Genomic DNA, 16200 nt, shown 5'->3' with positions numbered 1-16200 from the left:
AATTCATGATTGATACTCATTTTAAATGTTTTTTTTAATCATGAGACTCTTACCTGAAAACAGAAGAAACATGGCAGAATTTGGAATCTGACAACAGTTGAGCTCACTGGCTATTTGTTTGGCAAACACACTGTAGGTGATGACTATATTGTAGGAGAAAAAAGAGATGCCTCACCTTAGGTTTCAAAAAATCTTGGTAGGTCAAGTTAATTCATGGGTTGGAGACAGAGAATGATATGCTAAACTGCACTTTAGGCAATGACTAGCCAAAAGACTAGCCTGGAGAGTATAACAAACAAGGGGAAAGTTGTGCTCACCAATAATTTTTAAAACCATTAGGCGGGGGTGCAATGAGGCTGTGACCACAAAATACATATAGACAAATACAAGAGTCCTCTGCACTCAACCCATTATCAATATATTTAAGTCAGAGACATTTTGTGCTACTGCTACTGAAAAATGCCTTACCCTTTAAACAAAACAGGGATTGTTTGTCCATATATTGCAATATATTTAAGCTGGCCAACTACGTCACAGTCATCCCATATCTGGCCAGTCCTACGCTAAATTTTCATCTGATTCATTAAAGGGATACTGTCATGGGAAAAATTTTTTTTTTCAAAATGAATCAGTTAATAGTGCTGCTCCAGCAGAATTCTGCACTGAAATCCATTTTTTAAAAGAGCAAACAGATTTTTTTATATTCAATTTTGAAATCTGACATGGGGCTAGACATTTTGTCAATTTCCCAGCTGCCCCAAGTCATGTGACTTGTGCTCTGATAAACTTCAATCACTCTTTACTGCTGTACTGCAAGTTGGAGTGATATCACCCCCTTCCTTTCCCCCCCAGCAGCCAAACAAAAGAACAATGGGAAGGTAACCAGATAGCAGCTCCCTAACACAAGATAACAGCTGCCTGGTAGATCTAAGAACAACACTCAATAGTAAAAACCCGTGTCCCACTGAGACACATTCAGTTACATTGAGAAGGAAAAACAGCAGCCTGCCAGAAAGCATTTCTCTCCTAAAGTGCAGGCACAAGTCACATGACCAGGGGCAGCTGGGAAATTGACAAAATGTCTAGCCCCATGTGAGATTTCAAAATTGAATATAAAAAAATCTGTTTGCTCTTTTAAAAAATGGATTTCAGTGCAGAATTCTGCTGGAGTAGAACTATTTTCCCATGACAGTATCCCTTTAAGAATTCTATTGCTTAATTATACATTTTACAAAGGGACAAAGTTTTACCTGCAACGTACTTTTTGCTTTCAAAGTAAAACTCCCAAACTTGGCTGCCCTTTTATTGGCCACCAGTGGGATCACCTGACTATAGCTGGGAAGGGTGGGATCTACAACACGGAGCTGGTCACTGCTCCTGTATAAACTATAACAAACAAGGAAAAGTTGTGCTCACCACTATTCCTGGAGAGTATGAGGGCCTGGACCAGTGTTTTACTATTGGATGCATGGAGGAAGGGATGTGTTTTCTTAATGTTTCTTACAAAGAAGCTGGTGAGGGATGCAATGTAGGTTGAGAAAGTGATGGGAGGCTGTGTATAAGGTGATATTATCAACTGTAATATTAAACAGAGAGAGGGGCCAGGTTTAGTTGGGAATATACGCAGATCAGTCTTGTGCATGTTAAGCTAAAGGTGGCGAGTAACCATCCAAGACGCTACATCAGACCTGTCCCTAGGGATGTTGCGGACTGTTCGCCCGCGAACTAATTCGCGCGAACATCGACTGTTCGCGTCCGCCGAATGTTCGCGAACGTCGCGCGACGTTCGCCAATTTGGGTTCGCCTTAGCTGGCGCTTATTTTTGACCTCTCACCCCAGACCAGCAGATACATGGCAGCCAATCAGGAAGCTCTCCCTCCTGGACCACCCCCACACCCCCTGGACCACTCCCCTTCCATATATAAACTGAAGCCCTGCAGTGTTTTTTCATTCTGCCTGTGTGTGCTTGGAAGAGCTAGTGTAGGGAGAGAGCTGTTGAGTGATTTGAGGGACAGTTGATAGTAACTTTGCTGGCTAGTAATCTACTTGATACTGCTCTGTATTGTAGGGACAGAACTCTGCAGGGATTTGAGGGACATTTTAGGTTAGGTAGCTTTGCTGGCTAGTAATCTACCTTCTACTGCAGTGCTCTGTATGTAGCTGCTTTGGGCACTGCTTCTGATCTCTCATCTGCTGACTGCTGCCTGTAACCCAATAGTCCTTGTAAGGACTGCTTTTATTTTCTTTTTTGTTTTTTTTACTTTGCTACTGTAAGAGCCCAGTGCTATTAGTCTAGCTGTGTTGGGGAGTGGGACTGGTGTGCTGCTCCTCCTAGTAGTTCACCACTACCAGCACCAACCAGAGTCAAAATTGTTACAAAGTATCTTATTTGCACCTGTTAGCTGTTCTGAGCTCTCTGCCAAAAGCTAATTAAGTTAGAAACTGTTTTTTTTCTGGCTGTTCAGTTCAGAGAAAAGAGGGACTGGTGTGCTGCTCCTTCTAGTAGTTCACCACCACCAGCACCAACCAGAGTCAAAATTGTTACAAAGTATCTTATTTGCACCTGTTAGCTGTTCTGAGCTCTCTGCCAAAAGCTAATTAAGTTAGAAACTGTTTTTTTTCTGGCTGTTCAGTGCAGAGAAAAGAGGGACTTTCCAGTACAAAAGAGGGACAGGGGGTTGAGTGGTCAAAAGAGGGACAGTTGGGAGGTATGCAAGTGCCACCTAGCTGTGTGAGCTTTTTCACATTCTGTCTAAATAACAATAATAATTCCGTGTCCGTAAACATCACCTGAGTGATGTTTTTACAGAAGCAATAATATATTCCGTATCCACTACTGTATACGTTGCCCTTGCAGGCATTGTTTGCCCAGTCTTTAACCAAGTGCCACATAGCTGTGTGAGCTTTTTCACATTCCGTGTCCAGAAACATCACCTGAGTGACGTAGTGTGATTTCTGCCCTTTACAGCACAAAACGCAACGCTGTGTCAACAATGTATTTTTCAGATACATTTTTGCCCTTGATCCCCCTCTGGCATGCCACTGTCCAGGTCGTTGCACCCTTTAAACAACTTTAAAATCATTTTTCTGGCCAGAAATGTCTTTTCTAGCTTTTAAAATTCGCCTTCCCATTGAAGTCTATGGGGTTCGCGACGTTCGCGAACCGTTCGCATTTTTGACGCAAGTTCGCGAACATTTTTTCCGCCGTTCGCTACATCCCTACCTGTCCCTCCCACTTAAATGAACCCTAACCCAACCTCATTTGGAAAAAGGCCCCCTTTCCACATCTTAAATTAGGGCTGTTCCATGCATCCAGTAATAAGGAAACCAGATCCTTTAAAAACTATGGATACTTCTAATAAAAATTAAAGCTCTTATCCAAAATGATAGAAACCTTTAATTATAGGGGACACAATCTTCAGTGTGACTCTATAACTTCTTTTCTCACCTTGTATGTAAAGTCCATTTACAATGTGTATTGCCCCATTGTGTTAGAAACCACCTACCTCCATCTAACACTGAGACCTGTAAATCTACTTTGGCTCCTATTTTTATTCTTCAGAATCAATATTTATGGACATTATTCTAAATCCAAGCTTAACCCAGAAATGGAAACAATAGTGGGACCACTAAATGACACACTATACATCAAACATTGTCGCAAACCATTTGTCACACTCAACATGGAGAGCTCACTGATCTCGGCTATGGGCAAAACTGCCGCCTTCCCAATTAAAAGAGATGCTACAACCCATGATTTAAATGTGTGGTGCAACAAGAACCACACTTCTGCTTTGGCTCTCATCAGTCTCAGTTGTAGTCCCACTAAAAATAACAGACATTTTCTGATTAAAGCGCTGATGTAATCCTTTGAGGAATATATCCATCATAAGGCATGCTTTAAGAAAAGTACAGTAGAGAGAGGAAGTTACATCATGTCCTTAGCAAGCAACGAGGACAGGATACATTATACAAACTCAATTCAGCAGTTGCATTGTATTGCGTCCTTCGGAAGGAAATACACAAAATAATGTTTCACGCCTAATACTGCTCCCCTATAATTCACTGCCAAAGCTGTTTAATATTCATTAATCACACAAGAGTTTAGGCTGTTTAGAAACATCCAGGAAAGTACAGATTTATTTATAATAATAGTTGTATCATGAATTAACAATCAGGGGGTTATTTTTTTGGAAAAAAACATCAAAAACTCAAAAATACTCCAACTCAGATCGTTTGAGGTTATATATAAGTTAATGGAAGAGATTCCTATCCTATTTGGAAGTTTCTATGATCTCCACTGGAATTAGCCAGAAAATCCAACTATTTTGGAATTTTTGGTCAAAAATCCAAAAAATGCGGAAACTTTTTTAGGAAAAAGTCAGAAAGAAATCGAGTGATTCAGGAAAAAAAACCTGTAAAAAAATCATACCATTCAGATTTTCTCTTGATTTTATAGCGTTTTTACCCGTTCCGAATATGAATTGTCGCTCCAAAAACTCAAATTATTTGGACTATAGAATGAAAGTTAGCATAAACAGCCTGAAACTATTGTGAATCCTGAAGGTAAAAAACATGTTCCTCTTGTAAAAGGGACCATCTGTCATTGACTTCCACATGTCTACGACCGGTTTCATTTTCGGGTATTTTCGGATTCAGGTTTTCAACAGTTGAGGAGCATTTGTTGCACTTGTGGTTTGACACAAATCTGTGTAAGTTAAAGGTAGAATTTCAGACTGGGAGGGGTTGCCTCACTTTTGGAGCACACATTCAAAGTGGCATTCATATCCCATTTACCGGGTGTAAATCTGATTTGCCTAATGGCCCAACCTGCTTTGGGAACCCTGAATAAATTGGCAAGTCAAGGGTGGAGGTAGTTCCCCTACTGCAGAAGGAGTAGTTGTGCACCATCCTCAGAAGGGATGGCAATAAAATGGAAGAGCAGGAGCCTATTAACAGTAAATATATTTTATATATATATATATATATATATATATATACCCCACAGATCACAATTTTTGGATATTTAAATGTTTTCATTTTGTCTTCTCACTGTTGTTTTCTTGCCCAAACATTCAGGATCATCAATGGCCACATCAGCATTAGGGATGTAGCGAACCGCCGTTTTGGTGTTCGTGAACGCCGTTCGCGAACACCGGCAAAAAATGCGAACGGTTCGCGAACCGTTCGCGAGCTTCGAACACCCGCAAAATCGTTCGATTCGAACGTTCGAAGGATTTTTCGTTCGATTCGAACGTTTGAAGGATTTTCATCGTTCGATCGAAGGATTTTCATTCGAATCGAACGGTCGAGGGATTTTAATCGTTCGAACGAATGGAAATCGTTCGAACGAATGGAAATCGTTCGATTTTAGCGGTCGAATGGTCGCGAACTCAAATTGCGAACGTTCCCAAACGTTCGCGAACATTAGGCGGACGCGAACGGTCGAAGTTCGCGCGAACAAGTTCGCAGGCGAACTGTTCGCTACATCCCTAATCAGCATGAGTTTTCAGTTTCAAGGGAAATTTAACAGATTTCAACTAACTCAAAAACTCTTGAAAATGTAAATAAAAATTGTTCTTTAGAAATGGCCAAAAAGTGTTCTTCTTACTTTTTGACTTCATGGTACTTTGTTATCAATGGAGCAATTTATTTGTCATTTGTAAATAGATATTTCTAGCACACAAAATGTGTCAGGGCGCATCAACCACGGTCCACAATATTGCTTGTTTTTCTTTACTGTACTATAAACTGAATCATAACATGGACCCAACACTGCAAACAATATGGAACATAATAGGCCTTTTCAAATATGAAATGCTATCTGCCTTGGCCCTGCTTCTAATACCAGTTGCCCCCTTTTTTGTACAAGTATTGCATTATGGTTATGAAGTATTAATAATGTCAATATGAGTTTGTTTAATTTGTCAGAGTTTTTTTTTAAGATATGTTCTGTTCATGTTTAAGGCATCCAATCGCTGAAAGTAATTAAACAGCACTTAGTCACTATGTGTTATTTCCAGTTTAAACCACTGGAGAGATTTCTTGTAAGATATTCCCTCTTTTATTATACAATATTATTTTATGAGCGCTCGAAAGAAAACAGAACTTAAAGTGTTTTCTCTTTAAACTTAAAAAAAAGTAAGACCACTGGCACCTATCACATTTTTATCGTGATATCATGAGACAAGGTCAAAAGACAGCACATATTTCTTCATTCATTTTCATTCTAAAAATATTTTAGTTTGGCTTATATTTTATTGCCTCCCTCTTTGACCGGGGAATGTTCTTTGTGTTAACTGATAACTTATTGATGAGTTAAAATACCTGCTAGAGTCTACAGTACACCCACTACTAGGATGACTGCCAAAGCACATGTCTTAAATATAACTCTTTTCAACCTATGGGATTGTCTTAAGGGAATCCAAATATGGGGCGATTGGCCAGGGCCATGCAGTGCGAGACTGATGGGATTGCAGGTAAAATAGTACAAGATGGCAGCAGTTGACCAATATTATAAAAAGTAACATAAAGGGCCCTGGCAGACAGAACATTTTGTCACTCCCTCTTAATATCCTCCAGCACAGGCAGCAAAACATCCAAAGTTACCGGCATTAATGTAAAACAAACACATTGAAGTCAATGGGTGTTTTTCCACGTGCCGTTAACAAACCGTGCAACACCGTGAAATATTTTTGTACTATCCATTAGTCTATGGGTGTTTTTTTCTCTGCAAATCTCAGCAAAAAGCAGCAAAATATTTAGTTCATCCCTATTGAGAGGTACCATTCTGTTCCCTGCTGAGCTGCTAGCTACTGTGGAGTGGACATTATGGACTGGAGAGGTGACAAAAGGTCTCTGAAGCTAAAGGCAAATAAACAGATCTAAAGTAGTCAGTATGGGATATGATTAGAGAGTGAATCAGAATGTTTGTGGAAACTTGTGTAATAAATGGAAATATTCCTTAGGTCATGTGCATTAGTCATTAATTTGCTATGAGGAGTCAAAGACAGGGTAGAAGCAAGGATAAACCTCAAGGCACTGTGTTGAGGGAGATGGGATAATTAATGGCCTATTTATTTTTTGGGCAAGTTTTTTAGAGGAAGAAACCCTTCAATTTTTTCAAGCTTTATTATGCTCCAAAGCTGCCAAAAATTTGAAAAATACTCCAGTCAAAACCTGTCTAAATCATGTAGATGTCAGTGGCAGATGGTCCCTTTTGAAAGAGGAACGTGTTATTTACCTTCAGTACAAGTTGTTTTGGGCCCTTTTTGCTCTGGTTTCCGTTCAATAATCTGATAAATTCTAGTCTTGAACTGTACTAGATACTTCTGGGATATTATGGGTGGTGGGTGGGTAGAGAGAGAACTATTCCTGTCTCAGACAAAATTTAAGGTAGTGTTGGAGCATCCAAGAAAAAAGGCTTGCAAACTGAAGAGAGAAGAAGTTAAAAGAGAAGTGCATATGTTCAAATTCAAATGCATATACAGGTACTGTATGGGATCGGTTATCTGGAAACCCATTATCCAGACAGTTCTGAATTACAGAAAGTCTGGCTCCCATAGACTCCATTATAATCAAATAATTTTAGATTTGCAAAAATCATTTTTTCTCTGTAATAATAAAACAGTACCTTATACTCTATCCAAACTAAGATATAATCAATCCTTATTGAAAGCAAAACCAGCCTATTGGGTTTAATTAATATTTACATGATTTTTGAGTAGACTTAAGGTATGGAGATCCAAATTACAGAAAGATCCATTATCAGGAAAACTCAAGGTCCCAAGCAATCTGGATATTAGGTCCCATACTTGTACAAGGAAATACTTTTATAGCATAAAGCATCTCTCTCGCTACATGATATTACCAAATATAGCAAATTCTTATTGTACTCTTAATGTAAATTCTATGCCAGTATTAATCCATCTTTGGCTGTGCCTTCCTGGGAATGCCTCCAAAAATCATCATGCCAACCTCTTGGGCACTAGACCATGGTCCTTATTTTGACATCTTGTTATGGAATATTACATAACAGCAGGCGTGTAAAAATGAAATGTAAAATAATTTATACATCAGTGTTTAATGTCTCAATACAGAGGAAACATTTATAAAAGGAAGAAATATTGAAAATGTAATACAATACGTATAAAAAACCTTCTGTTGTTTCTGTCTACATTTACCAAAAACGATCCATTAAGGTTTCTTTTTGCTGATGGACGTTATCATTATGAAACAGAACATGTAAAATTGCACCAATAAATTATCCCAATGATTTTTATTTATAAGACACTGTTCCTGGTTTCATTCCTGCTTTTCACTAAAAAAAATTCAAACGCCAAGATAATATTCTGGAGGCAATTCAGAAGAAAATTAATTCCAGTTAACAGGTCATCCAAGTTTAAAAATTCATCCATGTGCATCCAAAATGATGTCACAATTCGTTATAAACCCTGAATAAAAATTTATTGTTTGCTTATGTTAGCAAGCCAAGTCTTCTTGGCACATCATCCCTTGTCCCCTGTAAACACAATAAACTCTACTGATTGCAGTGATTTATTCAAAGGAAAAGTGCTTCAGGTCCCTATATAAACTGGACATTCCATTCCACTATGACTGGCGGTGCGCGGCAGTTTACGTTTTAACACATTTTACAAGCAACAAATATTTGTATGAATCTGAATCAGCACAGAATGATCCTTAGCAGCATGTAAAACATTTACAGCAGGCAGAATTGGCAGCACTTAATCCTTGTCAGAACATACTGTATCTGCTAATTGCTCTGAATTAAGATGTGTTCTTTTATAAATAGACGTTAACCTTGCTCCTAAATTAGCCTTGGAAGCAATACAGTTCCTTTTGATGGAGAATTTAGGAACCCATGGTGCAAAAACCATCTGCATATGCACAACAAGTAAATGGGACAACAATAACTGCATATTAAGTAGATATTCAATGGCAATGGATCATGGTCAGTTCTTCCCAACCATGTAACGAATTTCCTTGTTGGGATGAATAAACATGAAGCATCAAGACATTGAAATAAAAACATGGGCATTAAAATATTAGTTCAGCTGGTGTTTCTTAAAGGGATCCCGTCATCGGAAAACATGTTTTTTTTCAAAATACATCAGTTAGTGCTGCTCCAGCAGAATTCTGCACTGAAATCCATTTCTCAAAAGAGTAAACAGATTTTTTTATATTACATTTTGAAATCTGACATGGGGCTAGACATTTTGTCAATTTCCCAGCTGCCCCTGGTCATGTGACTTGTGCCTGCACTTTAGGAGAGAAATGCTTTCTGGCAGGCTGCTGTTTTTCCTTCTCAGTGTAACTGAATGTGTCTCAGTGGGACATGGGTTTTTACTATTGAGTGCTGTTCTTAGATCTACCAGGCAGCTGTTATCTTAAGTTAGGGAGCTGCTATCTGGTTACCTTCCCATTGTTCTTTTGTTTGGCTGCTGGGGGGGAAAAGGGAGGGGGGTGATATCACTCTAACTTGCAGCACAGCAGTAAAGAGTGATTGAAGTTTATCAGAGCACAAGTCACATGACTTGGGGCAGCTGGGAAATTGACAATATGTCTAACCCCATGTCAGATTTCAAAATTGAATATAAAAAAAATCAGTTTGTTCTTTGAGAAATGGATTTCAGCACTATTAACTGATTCATTTTGAAAAAAAATGTTTTCCCATGACAGTATCCCTTTTAAAACTATTTATAGAGAACATTATACGTAACAGACACAGAACCATGCCATAAAACTACTATTTCAATTCATCACATTTTAATGAATTCTTTTGACATTTACAGTGTTAGAACTTTACATATATAAAGAAATATGTAAAATGTGTTGTTGTTATTATTATTATTTACTGAAGAAGTTAAAGCTATTTCCAGATTAGACATGACGTCACCAAGGTCAAAGCCAACACTGTCTAAGAAGCCAGGCTTAGCACATCATAAATCCTGCTCTGGCTGCATAGGAGTCAATTTAGGGATTAATAAATAGTCCATAAGTGTTTGGAACAGTTCACATCACTATATAAAGTCAACACAGTTGACATATGAAAGTCAATGAAGACTATACAGGAGCTACACAGGACAAAAGCTTATAACTTGGATATTTGTACACAAATATGGACTCACCATCATTAGGCATAAAGAAGTGAGTAAACATTCTAATTGTTATCTAATTTACTTTTCTAGAAACTCCAACTCAACTGACATGTAGCATTCCACTTAATATATATTGGTAGTCATATTACTTGTAAGAACTTCTAAAGAAAAGGCAGAAAAATCACAATATTTTGAGCATTGATTATATGTTTTGCTGCTTGTCTCACAAAATGTTCCACTTAATTATTCCATCCTTAATTATTTTCCCCATAGCCATGAAACTTAAGATTTAGAAAGAGGCTACAGTAACCCTTTTCCTTGAAAACAATTACTTTTTTCATATAATAATTGTCAGGCTCTGCTGGGATTTGAGCCAGGGACCTCGGGCTGACTCTGCCCTATTTAAGGCCAGCCCTCCAACAGTCCTTGCTTGAGCATTGGTTTCCATCCTAGCAGTGAAGCATTGTCCCTAGCTACGGGTTCCTGTTCTAGCCTCCCTCCTATTCTGCCTTGACTTGTCTTATCTTGTCTGAACCCTTCCCTGTCTTGTCCTGTCTGGCTCTGAACTATGTCCTGTCTTGATCTGCCTCACTATTCTGAATCTTGCTCTGCTCCTCACTCCAAACCTGATCTTGTCTTAACCTTATTCTGCCTTGACCTGACCTTGCCTTTCTGGTTCCTGCTTCCTGTTCTGTTCTGACTTGTACCCTGTCATTATCTTCCCTTGTCTCGCTCTGCCTTTTCCAGTCCTCTCGCTATCCTGTCCTCTCCTGCTATCAGCCCCAGTCCTCACCTTCTATACGCTCCAGTCCTCTCCTGTTATCCGGTCCTCTTTCTATTCTGCTCTAGTCTCTATTCTGCTTCAGTCTCCTTCCGCTATCCAGTCCTCCTGTTCCCGACCTCTAGTCTGCTCCTGCCACCTGATCTACGCCCGCACTGTCCAGTCCTAATCCAGTCTGTTCCTGTCCTGACCTTCACCCTCTTCTTCCTGTCTAGTCCAGTCTTCATCTTCGCGCTCTCTGTCCTATTCCGTTCTGCACCTGTTCCAGTCTGATTCATCACGCTCTTCAACCTGTTCCTGCCTTCCCTTTACGTGTTCCCTAGGCACATACAGCTCCTGCCTCAAGGACTCATCCTTCCCTCATCAGTCTCCACTGTGCCCCCTACCTAATCCTTAACAATAATATATTTTTGCCATTATCTTAAATTGTGCAAGATTCACAACCCATTCAGAAATCAAAAATTATCAAAAAACATCTCCAGATCTCTTTTCAAAGGGCTAACCAAAGGAGCAGTGCTACCTCCAGTACATACAGTCAGTGCATTTCATGTAGAGTCAGAAGGGGGCCCAATACACAGCACAAGGTTATTTCTGGAACATTACTGCAAGGCAGTACTAAGGGCTTCTAATGCTTAACACTATGGGGCATATGTACCAAGGGTCTAATATAGAGGGTTAATTAACCCTCGATATTCGACTGGGGAATTAAAATCCTTCGACTTCGAATATCGAAGTTGAAGGATTTTGCGCAAATAGTTCAATCTAACGATCAAAGGAATAATCGTTTGATCGAACGATTAAATCCTTTGAATTGAACGATTCGAAGGATTTTAATCCATCGATCGAAGGATTATCCTTCGATCAAAAAAAAATAGCCAAGCCTATGGGGACCTTCCCCATAGGCTAACATTGACTTCAGTAGCTTTAAGGTGGGGGTCAAAATTTTTTCTTAAAGAGACAGTACTTTGTTTATCGAATGGTCGAATAGTGGAACTATTTTTAGTTTGAATCGTTCGATTCGAAGTCAAAGTCGTAGTCGAAGGTCGAAGTAGCCCATTCGATGGTCGAAGTAGCCAAAAAAACACTTTTATTTACCAGGGTTAAACATAATTGTTTATCTTCTCTGAGTAACAATACACACCCATGACCATATACTGTAAATCATTAGAGTGAGTCTGCACAGATGTATACAGACAATGTTTAATTCTTATGTGTTGATCTGAAGGTACTCTTACCTTGCTTAATAGAATAAACTAGATCTTAGTGCTACAAGAGGGTGGGAAGTTACTGAATATTTGTAATTCAATGCAGTGTTGCAGCATTGGTGCAAACAGATATCATAAAGAGAAGATTTAATATCATTGTAGAGTTTAGTTTTTAATTTAAGATGGGTCTAGATAAGAGATTTCACAGAAGGCTGTGGAGAAAAATAGTGTTAAGATTTTGTGGGACCATAATCCAGCTGGGCAGGCAGGTACTGACCAATCAACAGGACATTGTAGTAGTAGCGAAGGATCAGAATAAAAGTGGTAGTAATATATGAAGTATGCCAAATGATAGCAACATGAAGAAGAAGAAGAAAAAGTATGGATGAGCTGGAGAAGTAGCAAATTGTGTGTGTGGATCCATTTCAATACACTTGCAGCTGGAGAAGTACCAAAGACTGAAAGAAGAACTAAATGGAATGTGAAGGCGAGTTGGGAGAGTGGATTCAACAGATCTGATGAACAACATTATAGAACTGTTTTGAGAAGAGTGCAATGCTAGGAACAGCTAAGAGGCCTTAACTTCCAGGCCTCTAGTAGAGGACCAGACCAAGGTTGAGATAGACATGTACCACCCACATACTTATATATATGATCATAGTTGCTAGAAATATAAATGATCAATTTCTTGTGGAAATAATACCCAACCTGCCCCTCAAACAAATAATGAAACTATGTCTAGCCAGCTACAAGTAGCAGCTACTAATCTCCCTTTGTAGAATAAAACATAGAAGGCTATTTTCTGTCTATTTTCTTGAAGTAACATAATAATTAAATAGCTCACAAAATGCACACAAATAAGTAAATCACATTCCACCTTGAGGATTAAACATCAGCTCTGAAGCTTGAGTTAAACAAGTTCAAAGCTAAGTGGAATTAAGGCTAAAGAGACTATATTTTTAAGGTTTCTAAGCAACAGGTGACTGTATCCTTGCATGGAAATGTATGAAACACATTTGCCAAATGTATATTCAAGTAACACAGGTAGATATACATATATTACAGCAAATGAAAAACTGTAAATATATTATTGCTTTGGACAACTTGCACAAGATTACATCACTACATATATAAAATACATGACAACCTATCAAAAACGATATTTAAATCCATACAGTTGTTGCCAACTGCCATTCTGAAGAAAAAGTAAAAAACAAAATCTGCTGAAAATGAAGAAACCATCTGTCCCACTAGGAACTTTTGAAGCTTTAACAAGGAAATATAATGAACACAGGATTCACGTATTACTGAAATTACAGCAACACTTATATGTGTGGCAGAGACCAAGAAAATCCAGAGACGGCAATGTGGCTGCACAAATATTTATCAATATTAAACATGGTAGTTTTGGTTTAAGAGATCTGGTTTCATAACAATGAAGTAAATAGGGCTGGGGACGTGTTATAAGAGTAGGCACATGTATGCTATCCATTATTTTCACCCAAACATGTTCCTTGCACTTCCATATAGTTGCTTTGAGCACCAATGTGTATGTCCTGCCTCTTCTTTTGATGAATAGTGTGCAAGTGCACCTACTGACATTGGAAACCCTGGAGTTACCCAGCGACCACTTCGCCATGCGCAAATTTGCTACCACTATGCTAATTCACTAATATGCGTTGTGCCCTGGGCGCCAAACACTGGTGACTTTTCGCTATCGTTGCTTTGGCAGTGCAAGCATTTCAAAGCTAATGAATGCTAGAGACAGTCCCGTTCGCTAGCAAATTGGCGCCTGTGCCTGTTAGTGAATTGTCGATGTCCCTGCGGGTGGCAACAATGGTGAAAAGTCGCTAGCGTTAGCCACTTCATTCTTTAGTAAATCTGCCCCTAAGTGTTGAGGTAATTCCACTGACCCAAGAGGAGGTTGTATCATTAGACATACCAGACCTATGGCCGGTGAATTGGATGCTAATATAATTCTCCAGAACACATCTTCTGAAAATGCTAGCAACAACTTGCACGTGATTTGTAACTCTGGTCACAAACAGATATATATATGGGCTCTATCCTATGCAGCTAGATATCTGTAGTACAGGTTTAAAAATTCTGGGATGATGGGATGAGGACTGCATCAGCTAGTAGATGCAGTCCTCTCCCGACTGCCTGTACAGACGCCTATTTCTGATTGTTTGGCTCAAGTTCTAAACAACCTCATCAGTCTGATATTGGCCACTACAAGGCTGTCATAAAGATTTAAAAGATTTGGCTCTTAAGGTGCCACCATTAGGGTCTCATCTCATCTAATGCTGGCCGTACATGGTCAGATTTAAGCTGCTGAGTTGGCTCCTTCAGACTGAGTTTTGAGTCAGCTTTCCTGCCTGTGTATGGGCCCTTACTAAAAAATAGGCCAGATATCTATATGTCAGGTATAAAAACCCCATCGCTTAGGGACTACATATGTGTGTTGATGCCATCCTCACCCAACGTCCTGCAAAGGCACCAGTTTTGATCCAATTGCTGTCAAAGCATTTCTAAATGCTCTTCTGAATGATTATGTTACAGAAATAATAATTGACAATACGTCGCCCTAAACTAAACAGTTTTATATAAAGCACAATGCCTTAGATTGCCTAGTGAAAAGAGAAACTATTTAGAAAGTATATATTATACGATATTACACTAGAAAGTACAGTGTCATCTCTGGGATAGATCCTGTTCAACTCAAACAAATAATCATCTTAATGTAAGTAGAAAAGTTCCTGAGACAGCAGTAAGTTCTAAATGCATATTTTTTTCATTAAAGGGGTCTTTTCAAATGTGCATGTCTTTGTGGAGTGTATGGTAGACTAATATGGTATTTAATAATGTTATTTCAGGTTACATCACTCAGTGAGAACTACATTCTCTCCTACCTCTTTGTTCTACTCTGTTTTTCTCACTCTGCTGCCTACAGCAGTCTGATAAGAGAGGTAAAAAAGGCTTTTAATCAATAACAAGACTTCCAACTTGCAATATTGCTCTACAACCCACGTTAAGCTTTCTGAGAGATAAGGAGGATGATTTCACTTTGATCTCCTGCTGTGAAAAATCCGCTGTACAGGAATAGAATAGATAAAGAATCATCTACTGGCAATCAAACATTATTTTCAGGATCCAAGTATATCTATCTGTTTCAAGAACTCTTTGTAGAAGGAAAAATATCAGTAAACCAAGGCAGCTTCACAGCAAAAAGTAAATAAAGATGGAGGGAATTTTGTTTTGACATTACACGGCTTATATGGAGCACCATAGCACAACACATCTTGACTTCAGTCTCTACCCTACACACCAGCAGACACAAGGCAGTCTTTTCCTTATGATCATAGGGTAGATAACATGCCCTTCCATCTGTAAATTAGACCTTAGATCTAATATAAGCTTACATTTTTTGCTTTTCAAAAGACTAGATATTTAAAGGCGTGCTGTGTCCTTCAATTTTTCTAAGCTCTTTTTGAAAAACAATTATGTATTAAGGATACTCTATATAGGGTCATAATTAACAAATGATAAAAATAAAGCTCACTGTAGTTCACCAGTAGTAGATGTTCTCTGTTCATGTAATGTATATGGAATATTTATGTAATTAGAACTAAAGCAAATTAAAGAAGTAGGGTAGAAATGTTCCACATTATGTTTTGGGTTTCTGTACCAGCTCAGCCACAGCCTTTTAGGAGTATCATTATTATTATTATTATTAACATGTATTTATATAGCACCAACATATTGCGTAGCACTGTAAAGTAAATGTGATTATACAACTACATCACATGAATTACATATATAGAACATATGGAGTAACAAACATCACAATCAATACAGGCACAAAAAGGTGAGGAAGGCCCTATGCATAGGCATACAGTCTAAAGGGAAGGGAGTAATACACAAGGTGTGGGAGTGGGCAAGATCGAATTAAGTGGGTGAGAAATGTGGTACTGTATGTGGTGTTGCGTTTGGTAGTTAAGCAGAGTGAGGGGAGGCTTCTCGAAAGAAGTGCGTTTTCAGAGATTTCTTGAAAGCAGAAAGGTTGGGAGAAAGTTGGACAGACCGTGGGAGAGCG

Source organism: Xenopus laevis, chromosome 5S, assembly GCF_017654675.1.
Source record: "Xenopus laevis strain J_2021 chromosome 5S, Xenopus_laevis_v10.1, whole genome shotgun sequence".
Taxonomy (NCBI): domain Eukaryota; kingdom Metazoa; phylum Chordata; class Amphibia; order Anura; family Pipidae; genus Xenopus; species Xenopus laevis.
The sequence above is the reverse complement of the archived record's forward strand: the minus strand, read 5'-3'. Positions refer to the sequence as shown.